Source organism: Oculina patagonica, chromosome 11 (assembly GCF_052425735.1).
Source record: "Oculina patagonica isolate OP01 chromosome 11, crgOcupat, whole genome shotgun sequence".
NCBI classification, from domain to species: domain Eukaryota; kingdom Metazoa; phylum Cnidaria; class Anthozoa; order Scleractinia; family Oculinidae; genus Oculina; species Oculina patagonica.
This window is the reverse complement of record NC_135768.1, coordinates 4,637,243-4,644,448: the sequence shown is the minus strand read 5'-3', so window position 1 is coordinate 4,644,448 and position 7,206 is coordinate 4,637,243.

Genomic DNA, 7,206 nt, shown 5'->3' with positions numbered 1-7,206 from the left:
TGCCATGTACTAGTAACTCCTTTTGGACAGGTTGAAGTGACAGTGTAAAGGGGGGTAGGCAGGCTAACAAGTTTTGTCACTTTAAACTCCAGGTACATTTTGGCCCATTTTTTAACTGTTATTTACCTCATTAAGAAAGGGGGTGGATTGATTTTTTCATATTTCTATGCAATGAAGGTTATAGATTTGAAACTGTTAACATTTAAGAAGCAAGCGTTATGTTAGCTTGAAAAAATATTGTTGACTATCCCATTTTTCATCACTTTATCCAGTTTACATTGATCGTTATGCGTGTATACATGTATGGTAAAAACATTCATTACAAGCCTATTTTTAGATGTGTACTTGGAATTTTGACTGGGTTCTTTATTAAAGACCCAGATGCTAATCAATGCAGGGACGCTCTGCTTGTGAAATATTTAACTATGCTGCTCACGTTGCTTAACACAAAACCATTGACTACTTTTATATTGAAGAAAACTATTAATACAGTAGCCTTTACCATACTTTTATATTGCCATACTTGTCGCTATAAAAATGACAGTTGACGTTTTAGATGAGATGTGCATTTATTTAACGGTATTAAAAATCTTTGTTGTTTTCTATAAAACAACGGAACACGAATTACCATTCAGTAGAACAGGTGATTAAAGGCCAAGTAATACGGGTAACATTTTCGTTCGACTTGTGACGCAACATTGTTGCATTGCAAGTTGAAAAAGTTGTTGCCCATATCACTACTGCGTGCTCAACTTGTCACGTAACAAATTTCAGTCTTGCAAGTTGCAGTAAATTGTTGCACAAAGTGAAAGGAGTTATACTTTTTGCAACAGATTTTTTCAACTTGCAACACTGGAATTTGTTACGTAACAAGTTGAGCTCACGGTAGTAATGGGCAACAACGCATTTCAAATTGCAGTGCAACAATGTTGCGTGACAAGTTGAACGAAAATGTTGCCCGTATTTCTTGGCCTTCGGGAAGACGAGCGTCAAAAGTGGCTTGCCACTGTTTCACATATTGGGCTTCACGCTCTGCTTTGCACTCAACTTGTTCAGTTGGATAAAATGCTACAAGCATTGTGACTGGTTAACCTGAAGACAATGTTCTTATTTTTCCTCCACCGTTATTAATGAAGTTCCCTGCAATCTAGTGGAGGGGAGGCAGGAAGCTAAAGCCCAGGAGAATAAGGGGCGGAGGCCTGTAGAGGAAAGGGCGGGAAGCAGAAGTCCCAAGGAGCGGGACCCAGATTTTTCTCTTTGTCCCACGCTCGTGACAATACGAATATTTCATCTTTATCAAACGCACTTTTCTTAAACAACTCATGCCGTTGTGCGTTTGCCTGTCACCTGGCCAACCCAGAACGCTCCGATTTCTTTTGCTTGATGAGTTTTGTTAAGATTTGTTAAAAATTGCTTTTCATCTTTTAAGTGCATCATCTTCAATTTTTTTCTTTTGTACATTTTAGAAATACGACTAGACTGAAAAATTTGTAGACCCTGGGCCCAGTTATTCATATGGTGGATAACGCTATTGACCGGATAGTGATTTATATTGGTTCACCTGGTTCTCGTGGTTTTTCTGGTTCCCTTGGTTCTCGAGGTTGTCGTGGTTCTCCTGGTTCGTTGTTTTCATGGATCTCATGGTTCACCTCCTTCGCCTGGTTCTCCTAGTTTTCGTGGTTCTTGTGGTTCTCCTTGTTCTCCCGGTCCCCTGGCCCTCTTGAATTTCCTTCTTCTGCTGGTTCTTATGGGTCTCCTTGTTCTCAAAGTTCTCGTGGTTCTCCTTGTCCCCTGGTTCTCGTTGTTCCCCTATTTTTCCTGGTTCCCTGGGTTCTTGAGGTTGTTGTGGTTTTCCAGGTTTTCGTGGTTCTCCTGGTTCGTTTTCATGGATCTCGTGGTTCACCTTGTTCACCTCCGCCTGGTTTTCGTGGTTCTCGCGGTTCTTGTGGTTCTCCTTGATCTCCCGGTGCCCTGGCCCTCTTGAATTTCTCCTGGTGTTTCTGGTTCACGTTGTTCCGCTGGTTCTCCGAGCCTGGTGTTCGTGGTTCTGGTGCTTTTCCTGTCGTGCTTTTCCTGGTTCTCCTGGTTCCCTGGTACTCTTGGTTTTCCTGGTCCTCCTAGTTTCCATGTTTCTCCTGGTTCTCCTAGTTTTTTGCGTTTTCATGGTTCTCCTGGTTCCTCTGTTTCTCGTGTGTCGCCTGGTTCTGCTAGTTCACTTGGTTCTCCTGGTTCACCTGGTTCTCCTGGTTCACCTGCTTCTCCTGGTTCTCCTTGTTCACGTGGTTCTCCTGGTTCACCTGGTTCACCTGGCTCTCCTGGTTCTCCTGGTTCACCTGGTTCACCTTGTTCACCTGGTTCTCCTGGTTCTCCTGGTTCACCTGGTTCTCCTTGTTCTCCTGGTTCACCTGGTTCTCCTGTTTCTCCTGGTTCACGTGGTTCTCCTGATTCACTTGGTTCTCCTGGTTCACCTGGTTCCCCTTGTTCTCCTGGTTCACCTGGTTCTCCTGTTTCTCCTAGTTCACGTGGTTCTCCTGATTCACTTGGTTCTCCTGGTTCACCTGGTTCTCCTGGTTCTCCTGGTTCACCTGCTTCTCCTGGCTCACCTGGTTCTTCTGGTTCACCTGGTTCTCCTGGTTCCCCTGGTTCTCCTTGTTCACCTGGTTCTCCTGGTTTTCCTAGTTCACGTGGTTCTCCTGATTCACCTGGTTCTCCTGGTTCACCTTGTTCTCCTGGTTCACCTGCTTCTCCTGGTTCTTCTGGTTCACCTGGTTCCCCTGGTTCACCTCGTTTACCTGGTTCTCCTAGTTCACCTGGTTCTCCTGGTTCTCCTAGTTCACTTCGTTCTCCTGGTTTACCTGCTTCTCGTGGTTCACCTGGTTCTTCTGGTTCTTCTGGTTCTCCTAGTTCACGTGGTTCTCCTGGTTCACCTGGTTCCCCTGGTTCTGCTGGTTCACCTTGTTCATTTGGTTCTCCTGGCTCTCCTGGTTCACTTTGTTCTCCTGGTTCACCTGGTTCTCCTGGTGTTTCCTTGTTCTCCTGGATTTCCTCGTTCTCCTGGCTCTCCTGGTTCTCCTGGTTCTCCCGGTTCAACTTTTCCCCTCGGTCTCCTGGTTCAACTGGTTCTCCTGGTTCTCCTGGTTCTCCTTGTTCACCTCGTTCACCTGGTTCTCCTTGTTCTCCTGGTTAACCTGGTTCTCCTGGTTCACCTGCTTCTCCTCGTTCTCCTTGTTCACGTGGTTCACCTGGTTCTCCTGGTTCTCCTGGTTGTCCTTGTTCACGTGGTTCACCTGGTTCTCCTGGTTCTCCTGGTTGTCCTGGTTCTCCTGGTTCACGTGGTTCTCCTGGTTCTCCTAGTTCACGTGGTTCTCCTGATTCACCTGGTTCTCCTGGTTCTCCTAGTTCCCCTTGTTCTCCTGCTTCACCTGATTCACCTAATTCTCCTGGTTCTCCTGGTTTTCCTGGTTCTCCTAGTTCCCCTTGTTCTCCTGGTTCACCTGATTTACCTGGATCTCCTGGTTCTCCTGGTTTTCCTGGTTCTCCTGGTTCTCCTGGTTCTCCTAGTTCACCTGGTTCTCCTGGTTCACCTTGTTCTCCTGGTTTACGTGGTTCTCCTGGTTCACCTGGTTCTCCTGGTTCTCCTGGTTCACGTGGTTCTCCTCGATCACCTGGTTCTCCTGGTTCACCTGGTTCTCCTTGTTCTCCTGGTTCACGTGGTTCTCCTGGTTCACCTGGTTCTCCTGGTTCTCCTTGTTCTCCTGGTTTACGTGGTTCTCCTAGTTCACCTGGTTCTCCTTGTTCTCCTGGTTCACCTTGTTCACCCTTTTCACCTGGTTCTCCTGGTTCACCTGGTTTACTTGGTTCTACTGGTTCTCCTGGCTCACCTGGTTCTCGTGGTTCTCCTGGCTCACCTGGTTCTTCTGGTTCACCTTGTTCTCCTGGTTCATCTGGTTCTCCTGGTTCTCCTGGTTCACCTGGTTCCTCTGATTCTCCTCGTTCACCTGGTTCTCCTGGTTCTCCTAGTTCACTTCGTTCTCCTGGTTTACCTGCTTCTCGTGGTTCACCTGGTTCTTCTCGTTCTCCTAGTTCACGTGGTTCCCCTGGTTCACCTTGTTCACCTGGTTCTCGTGGTTTACCTGGTTCAACTGGTTCCCCTGGTTCTGCTGGTTCACCTTGTTCATTTGGTTCTCCTGGCTCTCCTGGTTCACTTTGTTCTCCTGGTTCACCTGGTTCTCCTGGTGTTTCCTTGTTCTCCTGGATTTCCTCGTTCTCCTGGCTCTCCTGGTTCTCCTGGTTCTCCCGGTTCACCTTTTCCCCTCGGTCTCCTGGTTCAACTGGTTCTCCTGGTTCACCTGGTTCTCCTGGTTCCCCTGGTTTACCTCGTTCACCTGGTTCTCCTTGTTCTCCTGGTTAACCTGGTTCTCCTGGTTCACCTGCTTCTCCTCGTTCTCCTTGTTCACGTGGTTCACCTGGTTCTCCTGGTTCTCCTGGTTGTCCTTGTTCACGTGGTTCACCTGGTTCTCCTGGTTCTCCTGGTTCTCCTGGTTCTCCTGGTTCACCTGGTTCTCCTGGTTCTCCTAGTTCACGTGGTTCTCCTGATTCACCTAGTTCTCCTGGTTCTCCTAGTTCCCCTTGTTCTCCTGGTTCACCTGATTCACCTGGTTCTCCTGGTTCTCCTGGTTTTCCTGGTTCTCCTGGTTCACCTGGCTCTCCTGGTTTTCCTGGTTCTCCTAGTTCCCCTTGTTCTCCTGGTTCACCTGATTTACCTGGTTCTCCTGGTTCTCCTGGTTTTCCTGGTTCTCCTGGTTCACCTGGTTCTCCTGGTTCTCCTAGTTCTCCTGGTTCACCTGGTTCTCCTTGTTCTTCTGGTTCACGTGGTTCTCCTGGTTCACCTGGTTCTCCTGGTTCTCCTGGTTCACCTGGTTCTCCTTGTTCTCCTGGTTCTCCTTGTTCTCCTGGTTCACGTGGTTCTCCTGGTTCACCTGGTTCTCCTGGTTCTCCTGGTTCTCCTTGTTCTCCTGGTTTACGTGGTTCTCCTAGTTCACCTGGTTCTCCTTGTTCTCCTGGTTCTCGTGGTTCTCCTGGTTCACCTTGTTCACCCTTTTCACCTGGTTCTCCTGGTTCACCTGGTTTACTTGGTTCTACTGGTTCTCCTGGCTCACCTGGTTCTCGTGGTTCACCTGGTTCTCCTTGTTCTCCTGGTTAACCTGGTTCTCCTGGTTCACCTGCTTCTCCTCGTTCTCCTTGTTCACCTGGTTCACCTGGTTCTCCTGGTTCTCCTGGTTGTCCTTGTTCACGTGGTTCACCTGGTTCTCCTGGTTCTCCTGGTTGTCCTGGTTCTCCTGGTTCACCTGGTTCTCCTAGTTCACGTCGTTCACTTGGTTCTCCAGGTTCACGTGGTTCACCTGCTTCTCCTGGTTTACTTGGTTTACTTGGTTCTCCTGGTTCTCCTGGTTTCCTTGGTTCTCCTGATTCACGTGGTTCACGTGGTTCACCTGGTTCCCCTTGTTCACCTGGTTCTCCTAGTTCTCCTGGTTCACTTGGTCCACCTGGTTCACTTGGTTCACTTGGTTCCCCTGGTTCTCCTGGTTCACGTGGTTCACGTGGTTCACCTGGCTCACCTGGTTCTCCTAGTTCTCCTGGTTCACATGGTTCACGTGGTTCTCCTGGTTCACCTGGTTCTCCTGGTTCACGTGGTTCTCCTGGTTCTCCTGGTTCACGTGGTTCACCTGGTTCCCCTTGTTCACCTGGTTCTCCTAGTTCTCCTGGTTCACTTGGTCCACCTGGTTCACTTGGTTCTCCTGGTTCACCTGGTTCTCCTGGTTCTCCTGGTTCACCTGGTTCTTCTTGTTCTCCTGGTTCACCTGGTTCTCCTAGTTCAAGTGGTTCTCCTGATTCACCTTGTTCCCCTTGTTCTCCTAGTTCACGTGGTTCTCCTGATTCACCTAGTTCCCCTTGTTCTCCTGGTTCACCTGGTTCTCCTGGGTTCCCTTGTTCTCCTGGTTCACCTGGTTTTCCTGGTTCCCCTGGTTCTCCTGGTTCTCCTGGTTCACCTGGTGCACCTGGTTCTCCTTGTTCTCCTGGTTCACCTGGTTCTCCTGGTTCTCCTAGTTCACGTGGTTCTCCTGATTCACTTGGTTCTCCTGGTTCACCTGGTTCCCCTTGTTCTCCTGGTTCACCTGGTTCCCCTGGTTCTCCTGCTTCTCCTGGTTCACCTGGTTCACCTGCTTCTCCTGGCTCACCTGGTTCACCTGGTTCACCTGGTTCTCCTGGTTCCCCTGGTTCTCCTTGTTCACCTGGTTCTCCTGGTTCTCCTAGTTCACGTGGTTCTCCTGATTCACCTGGTTCTCCTGGTTCACCTTGTTCTCCTGGTTCACCTGCTTCTCCTGGTTCTCCTAGTTCACTTCGTTCTCCTGGTTTACCTGCTTCTCGTGGTTCACCTGGTTCTTCTGGTTCTTCTGGTTCTCCTAGTTCACGTGGTTCTCCTGGTTCACCTTGTTCACCTGGTTCTCGTGGTTAACCTGGTTCACCTGGTTCCCCTGGTTCTGCTGGTTCACCTTGTTCATCTGGTTCTCCTGGCTCTCCTGGTTCACTTTGTTCTCCTGGTTCACCTGGTTCTCCTGGTGTTTCCTTGTTCTCCTGGATTTCCTGGTTCTTCTGGCTCTCCTGGTTCTCCTGGGTCTCTCGGTTCACCTTTTCCCCTCGGTCTCCTGGTTCAACTGGTTCTCCTGGTTCCCCTGGTTCTCCTGGTTCACCTGGTTCTCCTGGTTCACCTGGTTCTCCTGGTTCTCCTGGTTCACCTCGTTCACCTGGTTCTCCTTGTTCTCCTGGTTAACCTGGTTCTCCTGGTTCACCTGCTTCTCCTCGTTCTCCTTGTTCACGTGGTTCACCTGGTTCTCCTGGTTCTCCTGGTTGTCCTTGTTCACGTGGTTCACCTGGTTCTCCTGGTTCTCCTGGTTGTCCTGGTTCTCCTGGTTCACGTGGTTCTCCTGGTTCTCCTAGTTCACGTGGTTCTCCTGATTCACCTGGTTCTCCTGGTTCTCCTAGTTCCCCTAGTTCTCCTGGTTCACCTGATTCACCTCGTTCTCCTGGTTCTCCTGGTTTTCCTGGTTCTCCTGGTTCACCTGGCTCTCCTGGTTTTCCTGGTTCTCCTAATTCCCCTTGTTCTCCTGGTTCACCTGATTTACCTGGTTCTCCTGGTTTTCCTGG